Below are 12,109 nucleotides of genomic sequence, written 5' to 3'. Positions count from 1 at the left end.
AATGCAGCGGAGCCCTTAGGAAGCAACATCCGAGCTCAAACTTCTAGAAGTCAGCTGAGCACCTGTTAGCAGTGGCCCCCCAGGCCCGTTCCCTAAGGGCAAGCTCTTTTCCCCAGCAGAGCTCCGGCAGCGCGCCCGGGAGCAGGGTGCTCCCTCGGGGAGCCTTCCCCGGGCGGGGCTCGGGCTGTGCCCCCCCGAGGTGCTGCGGGCAGGGCACGGGGGTCCCCTCATTTTTGGGGAGGAGAGGGCGTGGGGCTCCTCGGGCCGCGTGCCGGCAGAGGGAGCCATGCATCCTCCGTTCCTGTGCTCGGCCTGACACGCCAATTAACGAATTAATTTGAAAGGTGCTCTGAGAGATGAGATTAGAAGCAGGATCCTCCAGTGGGCAATGGCTGAGGTATGCTTGCCGGGGCTGAGAAGCGACCACGCCCTTCCCAAATCTCTCCGTGTTGCTGCCTGAGTTTGCATCAGGCAAACCCTCAGGTGGGTTCGATCTGGCCCGGCTTTGGGCAGCTGTGCTGGGCACAGACAGCTCCGAGAAGGTGCAGCTGGTGTGGGTGCTGCAGGCAAGGTACCCAGCAACCAGGGACTGCAGCTGACCCTGCTGTGGGCTCGTTTATCCTCGGCTGGGGCTCGATGATGGCTTAGCTGGGGCAGGCAGGAGCTCGTGGGTTGGGGCTGTTGGTCTGACACTGAGTCCTGCCTTGTCCTGCCTGCTGTGCTGGTGCTGTTTCCTTCCTTGGTACCACCGTGTGGTCGAGGCATGAAGTGAAATGCAAATGCTGGGCCGTCCCTGGGTGGAGTGGCAACTGCAGGTGAGTATTTACGGGCTTTGAAAAAACTGTTGGCAGTTTTGTGCAAGGAAGGACTCGTATCTGTGAAAGGTGCTGGAGGCACTGCGTTAGGCTACACCTGGTATTGCATCCTGAGTGCCCACACACTTCCATGAGTTACGGGTGGGCAGCGGGTGCTGCTCTGGGTGGTGCCCCCACCTGGATGAGCTGGTGGTTCTGGGCTGCTCCACGACAGACGTGAGCTCACATGAGAGGCTGAAAGGATTGTGCAAACACTGTGCTGGCTTCTCCCTGTGTTGGGGCTGCTGCTTTCTGGTTAATGGGCTGGGAAAAGGATTGATTTGTCTTCCTCTGCTCTGGCTGTGCATGCAGCCAGTGGTGATGCCATGTGTTTTGGGACTCCTGAGCACTTTGTACTGCACGCCTCTTTGGAGTGCCTGCACTGTAGGAAGTTGCTTGGTGCGTTTTGCTAAAGAGCCTTTGTTAACCTGGTTAGCACTGTGGTAGACGTGACCTCTGCCCTGTGGGTCTGATGGCAAAGGCCTGTCCGGGACTGCCTGTGATGCTGCCAGTCACGTATCTGTTTTGATAAGACAGGGAGAAACTGAGTGCCAAAAAACAAGCCTCAGAGCAGGGCAGCGAGCTACCTCAGCTGTTGCAAATTAGCCTCAGTTTATTGCTGTGGTTGAGCTGGATGGACACGATCTGACCTGTGACTGCTCTCAAGGGTCTGGGGGCACTGCTGAATGTCCCTCTTTGGTTCCTGGGCACAGACTTCAGTCCAGCTTGATGTTGCTGGGAAGGCCTTTTCTGAGCCTTTTGCTGTCCAAGAACCAGAAAATCTGCAGCTGGGTCTGCATCGCTCATGCCAAGTGCTGTCCTGGTTGTGAAAAGCTGTCTGCTGCAAAATAGCAATGAGAGGGAGGGGCTGTGAAGCAGCAGGCTGGAAGGCCCTTGCTTTGAAGCGCAGCTGAGCTGGGCTCAGGGCTGGGAGCACGCTGCCTGCTCCTGGCTGCCACAAGGCAGCACGTGCCTGTCCCTTGTGAGCGCTCAAAGGATGGCACTGAGACTCATCTCTGTCTTTTTTTCTTTTTTCCCCTATCTGGTCCATCGCTGTGCTATCTGGTGCCTCCCAAGTATATTTAGAAGTAGTCATGCCACCTTTTCTTTCTCCTTTTGTATCTGGTGGGTGAGGTGTTTGATGCATTTAAAAGATCCTGTGTGTTTTTGTGTGCGTGAGGTCTATGTGCACCAACACAAGCAGCTGTCTTGTGAGCGTTTGGTGCGCCCATCCCGGGCTGAGGCCTGGGCAGACCCAGTGCCTGTGCCTGGTTCACTCCTGACCCTCTTGAAGGTTCACTCTCAGCACTGCTCAAGGCAGCTGATTTTGAATCATGCTGCACATTCAGGTGTGAATTTTGGTGTCAGTTCAACATGAGGCCGTGATGGGTGGGAGGCAGGAGGTGGGTACAGCACCATGTGCACCATGGGGGAGAATGGCTTTTTGACTGCACGCTGCTCGGTTTTGGGTTCCCAAGCTCTGCCCGAGGCTGCTGCTAACCCAGCAACCTGTGAAGGTGGTTATTGGGAGGGCAGGGAGCAAAGAAGCACATCTGTCTGTGTGATACCACCTCTGGTTGGCTTCAGCCACATTTACAGAGCTCAGTGTTCACCTCCATCAGTGTTAGGAGCGATGGGGGTTTGGGGACTACTGTTCTCCTGTGCATGAAGGAGACTAGCACAGCACAGCTGGAGTGGGGGCATATTGTGCTTTTGGCTGGGAGAGAGTTAATTCTCTTTGTAGAGTCTTCTGTGATGCTGCGCTTTGGATTTTTGATGAAAATGATGGTGATAACACTGATGTTTCCAGTTGCTGCAGATCAGTGCTTATGCCGAGTCAAGGACTTTTCTGCTTCTGGCGCTGCCCTGCTGGCTTGGAGCTGGGGGAGCAGGTGGGGATTCCAGCACTTTGGTACCAGGATGCTGGGCTCCGGGTGTCCCTATCCCTGTTTAGGCACACACTAGGGGCTCTGGGGCTTTCTGCATGAATTCTGAGATGATTGTCCTGGAAATAAAGCTGAAGAGGACTGTGGAGAAGGAGGAAGAAGTGAAACAGCCCAGGGAATAAGGGGAGAGGGAGCAAGGGTCTGCGATGTAATGATAAAGACAGCAGGAAGCGAACGCGCAGTGCATGAGGATGACAAAGCCGGGCAGAGCCACATTTGCATGTGGGCAATGCGAAGTGTCTGTGTGCTGCCAGTTCTCCCCTTTTCCAGCATAGAGCTCTGGGGAGGGGGCAGGTGCTGCTGGCACCAGCGCTCGGAGCCTGAGTTCTGGCTGTTGGCTGTGAGGATTGTCACTGCCACGGGACGGCTGTGGGGGTCTGCGCTGGGTGGAGTGGGTCGTAGCATCCTGTGTGTGCAAGGGGCAATGGTGCAAACCCACATTGGGTCTGAAGGACTCAGGGCTGAGCAGGGCTGCACCTGCCCACATGGGTTTCCGTGCCCCCTCCTGTGTGCGTTACACGCTCACGTGTTCCAGCACGATCCTGCTTGCTCACGTGGATGCATATCTCTCCTTGGCTCTATTCTTTCACATGCACTTTGTCCATTTGCTTTTCTGTCTTCCCCGTTGCTACTGTAATCTCTCTCTCTGTCTCCCTTTGTTGCCTGGGCTGCTTTGTTGCCTCTCACCTCACCGTGTCCCTCTTTATTTCTTTTGATAATAATAACATTGGAACGTACATGCAAGGCCTCAAGGTCCCTGCTTTGTGCAGATACATCAGGAAAGCCCCTTCAAAGCTTGTGCGCTGGAGAGAGCAGATTCCCACAGTCTCCCAGCTGCCAGGACCGGCGGAGGTGAAGGGCTCGGTAGTGACATGCGACCTGTGCAAAGCCCTGCGCGTGGCCTGTGTCCGTCCTGGGATGTCGAAAGGGAAGATGCAGGTCTCCTGTTTGATGGGGTTCAACACCAAAGCCCTGAACCCTTAGGCCTGATTGATGGACTGGCCAGCTAATCTCCTTTCATTACTCGTGTTGGGCCCAGTGCTTGTTCCCAGAGCTCCCAGTCGGTCCCTTCCTCAGCGTGACGTTGGATTGGTAGTAACACGAAACTGAAGCTACCTGTGGATGCCATTCGAATCTACTGCATTCACACGCGCTGAGCTTTCAGAAGCATTCTCCTTTTCAACTGCAGTTTGCACGTTTGGCCTCTGCCGAGAGCTGATAAACTTCAGTGGGATGCTGAAGGTGGAAGGCAGCACTCCCAGTGACACGCTGTGCCTGCTGCCAGCAGGTCCCCTGGGACTGCTGGGTGCTGGGCCACGTTCTGCAAGCACAGCGCTGGAGACGGGGGAGGAGGGGGATCCAGTTTTATTTTTCACCTGACAGAGTGGTCAGAGTTCCTCGCAGAGGGAAAGTGGGGAACGTCTCCGGCTTGCCAGATCATATCCAGGAAGCCAAGGTGTTCTTTTTGATTTGTCAGAGAGACGTGGCTCTGCTGTGCCGGTCCATCGTGATGTGTCAATGATTCAGACTTGAACTAGGAAAGGATTCTGAAGTCAGAAAACAGATTTAACACTGTTACATCCTGCTGAGAAGTGTGCATTCTGTCTGTAGTGGTCTCTCTCAGCTTTGTTCAGCCACGTTTCACACTTTTCAGATGCTTCCTTCCATTCTGGCTCTGACAGAGGAGCCTTTTGCTGTGCCTGAGTCGGTTCCCGTGTCCTGAACCTCCTTGCTGACACCTGGATCTGGGGAAGAGCAAGCAATAGGCAGAGAAACGGAGAGCCCTCACCTGCCCCTGGGGTTTGTGGATGTCTGCAAAGGTTGCTGAAGCAGCAGGTTGCTTTGGCAGATTTGCTTACCCTCCACTTTCTCCAGGAGAGAGTCTGCTCCCAGAACAGGTGGCCAAGGTCCCTCTTGGTGAGGCCTCATCCTGGGCTCATCACCCCAGGAGCGGGGCACGGCGGTGATTTGCCTTCCTGCAGTTGCTGACATTAGATGGGCCCATGGCGATTGGAGCTCCCATCTGCTCTGGGCTGCTGTGCACCTGCCTGCAGCTGTCAGAAGAACTCTGCATTGCCAAAGGTGGAGGGAAGAGAGCGTTCCCTCCCTGGAGAAGGCGTGCTAGTGGAAAAAGACTGGATCTGGCCAGGTGAAGCCTTCGAGAAGCACCTGCAAGGACCAGCAGGGCTGCTCTGGATGGCTGCCTCGCCGTGGGTCTGTGTGCCTTTGGTCTTGGCCAGGAGCTGTGTGGAATGAGTGGGGTGACAGGCATCGTTGTGCCTGGGGGAGCACGCGAGAAGCGTGGCAGGGGAAGGCTGTGTCTGTCCCGCCAGCACAAGGCACACTCCCTGGGCAAGTGGTCTGGGTATGGAGTGGGCTCTTGTTACCTGTTGTGGGGCTTGCCTGTGTGTAGCATCTGCCCTTGCTTATGGGGAAGTGAGGACAAGCACTTCTCCCCCCTGGGCACGCACAGGAAGGCAGTGGGGCTGGCGTGCCTGCCTTCAAACCATCCTCTTGCTCCCGCTCTGCAAAACCTCCTCCTATTGCTAGTTAATATTAGTATTCAGTTTGTGGAATGGGCTATGCAATTAACACAAAGGTACAGTCATTCATTCCGACTGGAGGACTCATGGGATCAGATGTACTGGGGATAGGAAGCGGAGGCTTTCTGCTGGGAAAGAATGTCACAGCACAGCGGACACAGAAATGAAAAGCTATTAATAATGATCCCGGAACTTCACTTCCATCAGCTGTTTATTTAAAGGTGCTCCGTATTCAAAGCCTCCTGATTTATGTGGGCAATAACACTCACAGTCCTGGGATCACTTTTTTAAGCAAGGCTAATGGGGTGAAACCATCATACTGCGACAGTAGAGATCAAGCTGGGAAAATGATACTGGAGAGAAAAATAAACTATTGCCTAGATTATCCAGGAGCTACGCTGGGCTGGGAGTCGGTGCGAGCTCCCTGCTCTTCCAGCATTTATTAAGGCTTTTACTTCTTCTTTTTTTCCTTCTTGTTCTTTGTGAACAGAATTTATTGGGCATGGAAAGATACAAAAATTTGATTCCACCAGACAAGATGCCAAAAGCTTCTGATTTTGCATTAGGATGAATTCTTTTTTTTTTTTTTTGTCTGTAGTAGGACTGCGCTTCTTCCCTGCCTCAGCCCCACATCTGAGGGACCCGTCCCCTCCAAGGAAAGGGCTTTCTGCTCATTGCTTGGCTTTTACTTGGGCAGTGGTGTTTCTGGGGCTCCTCTGCCTTCAGCTGTGTGCCTGGAGGGTGGAGGTGAGAGGTGTGGTGCTGGCTCAGCCCTCTTCCTGGAGAAGCCAACTTTCAGGTGGGCTTCTGCAGTCCTGATGGCCGAGCTGTGCTTCCCGGGGAGGTGACTCAGCCACCAGGGATTCCTGCCAATTCTGGATTTTTCTGAGCAATGCCACCTCGTAACAAAACGTACTTTCTTCCCCATTTGAGGAGTAAGGCTGCGCGGTATTCGCCTCCAGGTTCCCGAACTGCTGCGGTTCCGAGATTCCTTTCCCTGCTGTGGTTGCTCAGCAGTTTCCAGAGAGCAGAAGGGTTCAGGCCTGAGTCCCTTCCCTGTACCAGCACACCCTGTCCTGAACTGGGACTGCCCGATGGTGGTGGCACCGGTCTGGTGGACGTTCCAGAGGTGGCCTGGGAGGCTGAGGAGTGCAGCTTCAAAGCTGTGGATTTTGGCAGGTTTATTGTTGCAGAAATAATGTTCTTATCTGTTATACTATCTTGCTTCTAATTCTTATTTAATGAGCTCCTCTGAAAATAAGAAAAGCATTGGAACAGTTTTCTTAAGTGTGAAAGATCAGGCTGAAATTGGCGTTAAAGAGACTAATTACTCTCATTCTTCCATCTTCCTGACAGCTGTTTACTGCTGCAGAGCTTGTCCTGAGGTGCTGAGGAAGTCACTTGCATCTTCACAGGCTGCTTTCGGCCTGAGGTGCCAGCAACAAAGTCAGTGCCTGCTTCTGATCTGGGCTGCGTGCAGCTGATCATCCTATTACATGGGCGGAAAGCACTGTCAAAGCTGCAGGCGTGAGCCCTGTGGTGCAACTCCCCCAAGTCTTGTCCTGCTTTTTACTGCTCTCTTTTTCTCCCTTATGTCCTCCTGGCTTCAATCTGTGTGACCCTGTGCTGCCCTTGGTCTTGCCCTCTCAAAACAGCACCGTGTTGCGTTGGGAAGAGACTTCCCTGGTGTCAGGTGTGCTGGAAGGGGGTGATGTGCATCCTGTCCTAAGGACAGAGAGGTTTTCAGGGACAGAATTGCCAAGAACATCAAAGAGAATCATAGAATGGTTTGAGTTGGAAGGGTCCCTAAAAGGCCATGTAGTCCATCCCCCTGCAGCGAGCAGGGACACCCACAGCTCCATCAGTGCTCAGAGCCCCCAGCCTGACCCTGAGCGTCTGCAGGGACGGGGCACCCACCTCAGCTCTGGGCAGCCTGTGCCAGTGCCTCACCAGCCTTATTGTGGAAAAAGAATACATAGGAAGGAAGAGTTGGCAGCAGCAAGACCTTCCCAAGAGTGACGTGTGCCTGCCATAGCATTTATTAAACCAGAGGACTGAACCTGCCCTCAGGCCCTGAGCGTGGAATGGAAGGAAGCTGCTTGGAGCCCTTCTGGCTCAGTAATGCCCACGTGTTGTTTCTGTAGGAATTTGGGGAGGCTTGCATGGGAGGCAGAGAGTTGCAGGTAAGAAAGCTGTGAACATCTTCTGTTTTCTATTTAACCGCACAATATTGAGTGATAAATAATTCATACATCTGCCAAACATTTGATTAAAAGTACCCAATTCCCTCCACATTTGTCAAAGTCTAAGAATTCCATTTTGTGTCTTTTATTTTAATCTGTCCTTTAACTCCTATCCAGGTGCCCACTTGTCGGGGCTGTCAGCCTTGATTCCGCTCACTCTGTGCCGGGCAGCCCGGTGCTGGAGCTGCTCCTTTCCCCTCTCTGCTGGTTTGCAGGGGCTGAGGGGGTGGTGGTGGGTTAATGTCCAGTGCTACAGGCAGGAACACCAATGTCACCTTGTTTGCCTTCCCAGCTAGAGACAAGCATCTCCTTCACGTGCACTCTTTCAGCTTCACCTCCGCGTTAAAGCCAATTTGGCACTGCCTTTCAGTCGCAGTTTGGCCGGTCCCCTGGCTCAGTCCAACCCTTCAGAAGTTCCTTGCGATAGCCCTGGCTGGGATAATCTCCTCTCCTTTATGGATTTTGCTTCCTACGTGGGCCCCCTCGGCACTTTCTGGCAGGTCATGATTGAATTCACTGCTTGTGTTTTTTTCCCCTTTCTTTGTCAGATTGGTCAGATCTTTGTCAGATTTGGACTTGTGGCAATGGGACGTGACTTTTTAGGGTTTTTTCTTTTGTTATTTTTGCTTGCCTTCTTGGTTTTGTCTCCCATCAGCCGCTGAGAACTGATTCTTCCGTTCCACAAGCCTTTGGGAACCTGCGATGGGAGAAGAGGGAACGGGCTCAAGTTGTGCCAGGGGAGGTGCAGGTTGGGTTGGGTGTCCGGAAGAATTTCTTCTCTGGAGGAGCAGTGATGTGTTGGCATGGGCTGCCCAAGGAGTGGTGGGGTCACCGTCCCTGGGGGTGTTAAGGAAAGGGTAGGTGTGCTGCCCAGGGACGTGGTTAGTGGGCAGCGTTGGTGGTAGGTTGGACTAGATGGCCTTAGAGGTCTCTTCTAACCTTAATGATTGTGTGGCTCTTCCTCTGGCGGAGCAGTGGTGGGTCCTAGCAGACAGCTTTGCTATACAAGGGGAAGATTAGCCATGCCCTGTTCTATCTGAGTGCACAAGTGCCTTGTTCTGCTTTTTGGTCAGCGCTTCAGGCAATCTGTCAGGTTCACGGGAAAGAGCAACCTGGGGCTAGCAGAGCTGTGCCCAACAGGCGGGCAGCGCAGGTGCTTGCAGGAGCTGTGCTGAATGGGGAGAATGGGTCTGGATGTGCAGGATCCTCACCGGGGCCATGGTTTCTTCCATCCGACCCTTGGCAGTCAGCACAGGGAGCTTGCCCAGCTGGGGCAGTGCTGCTGCTGGCCGGCTCCTGTCCTGCAGGGCACTGGGTGGGCAAGGTGCATCCAGGTGCTCCATGCTCAGAGCCACTCCGTGCTTTCCTCTCCTTTTGCCTTGGAGTCGGTTTCTCTCAGACGTGGGCAGAGATTGTGTATGTAGTCAGGGCAGCGGGAAGCTGCCTTTGCTTTCACCTCCTCTGAGTTTGTTTTTAAAGGCAAATTAAAAGTATTGTATTCACGTAGACAAGGCATGAAAATTCCGTTTTGGAAAAGAATTGCTGCAGAGCGAAACCGTTATGGCTGTAAAACCCTCTTCCCTAAGGCGGACTTTGAGATTTTCTCTGCAATTAAAATTTCTTTGAAACTTGGACCAAAGATGATTTGGAGGAAAAAAAAAAGAAAAATAAAAATCTCCTGAACTTTGAAAATACGTTTTTCCAAACACAGCTTGTGTGAGGGCTTTAACAAATACTGTTCCTCCCAGTGTGTCTGACAGCAGAAAGTGGCTGAGCATGAGAAGCCAAGAGGTTGTGAATAGCTCCTGCTCTGACAGTCGCTGCACTCTTTTATTGGAATTTCTCGAGGCAGCATCAAAGGGGACAATAATTAAACTGAACTTAAAAAGGAGGGAGAAAACGGGTGCTTAGTCATGTGGTCCCGGGCATTGTTGAAGTAGAAATTCCTTCGGAAAAACAACTTTACCTGAACCGTGTGTGTGCGGGTTCACCTGAGAAGAAAAGCAGAGGCTCAGGGATGTGCAGAAAGGCACCTTGCCATCCAACGCTGCTTTGTGCAGTCCTGCACTTGGGATCAGTTCATCTGCTTTACAAAGGCCTTTCACTGTGTAAGCAAAAAAGCTTCTGTGGTTTTGAATGCCTTGGCCACTTATCTCCGGCATTTTTTACGCGCATTTATGCTGTGTGCCACCCAGATCAATATCTCCAGCCTTTTCTCTATTACTTGATTGGTAAAACGCATTGAGATTCTGGAAAGGGCACCGGATTAGAGTATGCCTTGTGCATGAATGTATTCAGCAGAGGGATGCTATGGGGCATTCCTGAGCTTGCAGTGCTGACAGCCTCTCTTGCCTGCGGCTGCTCTCCGTGGCACCACATCATTCAGACATAACGTCCAGCTTTATTTCACCAGAACATTGGACCTTAAATGGGATCTGGGGACTTGCAGCGTGGTGGCTATGACCATGGCCACTCTCGGCGTGCTTTGGCATCTCACACCTTTGCTCTTGCCCATGATGATGTTCCTTATGGACTTCGCAATGCAAGTAATACGTTCCAGCCAAAGATGCTTGTTGATGGTGGCAGTGGTACTGTAGTGGCACAGAGGGAATGGTGGTGCCCATTGTGCTCAATGCACAGAGCACTCGCTCCCCATAGGGCAGAAGCTGTTGGATGCCGTGGCTGTGCTTTTGTCCAGCCCACAGAGGTGCTCTTCAAATGCCTCCTGGAAGCTAGGAAGGAACTGTGGGAAGATGTGGGCATGTAGGTGGGTGCTTGGAGTTACGGTTGATGTGGCACTGAGGTGGATTGTCAGAGGCAGTGTGTGGGATGCTGGATGCTGGTATGGGAGGTCCTTGCTTTTTGGCCTGCTCTGTGGTTGACAGTATCTCATGTCTGGTGAGATTGCCTCCTCCCTCTTCTCTGGATTTTGAGAAGTTCATAAAAGGGAAAAAAAAAAACCAAAAACACCCAAACGCTATTTGCCTCATTTTGTCTTACAATATCCAGTAGAGAAAGTGAGCTCCAGAGAGCCTGAGTTCATATCTTAGCCCTAGGCCTGGAGATTATGAACCTTCTTAAAGCTTTGCAGCAGCCTTGCTGTGCTTGTGTTGCCTCCATATTCCAGAGAGCAGCGCTAGCTGGTTCCCTGTCCCAGGACAGGGAGCATTAAGTGGCTTTGTCTCCTGTTTAACAGGAGGAGCCGTGGTTACAGGCCATGTGCTGAGCTGCAGGCAGTACGAGACAAGAATTTGCTGGTAAATAACTGCAGACTTTTTGCTGCTCCCATCTCCCAGAGAAGTGTGGCTGGACCAGCTTGCTGCCTGCCTGTGCTCAGGGATGCTGCCTTGCACTGAGCTGGCACGAGTGTGGTCCCTGGAGCTGCTGTGCTCCTCTTTGCACATGGCCTCAGCTATTCCCTTGTGACTGAAGCAGCTGGTGAGTGTGGGTGGTGCTGGGCCCCGTGCTGGGCTCCTGTTCTCTGCTGTCATTGCTGCATGCAAGAGATGGCAGAGCTGTCCCACCCAGCTCCTGGGTAAGGGCACATTTGGGCAGAGAGTGGAGAGCTCTGGCTGTTGCTGGAGGTTTGCCTGTTGTGAGTGGAGAGCACTCCAGCCGTGTTCTACTTCTGCTGCAGTGCTGATGCATGTCCCACTGCGCACTGGGAGCCCAGCATGAGCCTCTGTGTCTGCTGTCCTGAGCAGCCTCCAAGGGCTGCAGCTCTGCCTGCTGGGAGCTGTGTCTGCACTCTGCATCCTTCTCCAGCCAACTCTTGGTGCATCTTCCAATGCTCTTCTCTCCACCTTCCCTGTGTGGCAGCTATGCATGGTCCCAAAGCTAATAAAGCCCCAGGGGCTGGGGCTGGGATGTGCTCACTGACTGGCTGCCTTCTTGCTGAAGCTGCTGCTGTCTCACGTCCTCCGGGCTGGGGGCATGCTGTGGAGAAACAGAAGGCGGCCCAGGCTGCAGGGAGCTCATGCCCTGTGCCCGGCAGCTCTGGCGTGATCAGTGTCTGCCCGTGCAGCAGAGCTGCAGCCGTGGCAGAGCAGGTGCAGTGCTGGTGCAGCGGGTGATGCTCTGCTGCGGGGGGTGAGGAGCAGAGCGCTGCTGGTTACGCATTGCTCGGGCAGCAAGCTGGGGGGAAGGGAGACTTTTCTTCCTTGCTGTATCCGTCATAGCTGACGGTCAGCCCTGCATTTTCTGCTGATCATAAGGGCTCGTCTCAGGAGCGGTGCTGGTGTGGCAGTTCTTCTGACGTGGCTGTGGGCAGGGGCAGCTCTCGGAGCTCCCAGTGCGTTTACCTGGTCCTGGCCGGGTCGGCGCGCTCTGCGCTGGTGTGGCACCGCTCCCCGGCTGCAGGGCTGTGATGGAGCAGGCAGTGCTGCCTCCGCCTGTTGTTGTCTGCCCGTGCCTTCCCCCTCTCCTGCCTGCTTTCCCTTGCACCGGGCTGCATTTGTAAAATGAAATAAATATTGACACGGACGGGATGCTATTCAATTTGTCCTGATCACTGGGCTGCGGTG

The 12,109-nt window shown here is 53.4% G+C and overlaps 1 protein-coding gene across 2 annotated transcripts in view; it reads left to right on the top strand.

The window, feature by feature from the left end:
* CDH22 (cadherin 22) overlaps positions 366-12,109 on the top strand; it is a 52,655-nt gene continuing 40,911 nt past the window's right edge. The window contains exon 1 of one of the 2 annotated variants that reach the window (XM_021416912.1): positions 366-815. The gene's annotated coding sequence lies outside the window, so the exon portion shown is untranslated. The remainder of the gene's footprint in view (positions 816-12,109) is intronic. The other variant, XM_021416913.1, reaches the window with a different exon arrangement.

This window comes from Numida meleagris, chromosome 19, assembly GCF_002078875.1.
Source record: "Numida meleagris isolate 19003 breed g44 Domestic line chromosome 19, NumMel1.0, whole genome shotgun sequence".
NCBI lineage: Eukaryota > Metazoa > Chordata > Aves > Galliformes > Numididae > Numida > Numida meleagris.
The sequence above is the reverse complement of the archived record's forward strand: the minus strand, read 5'-3'. Positions and strand labels throughout refer to the sequence as shown.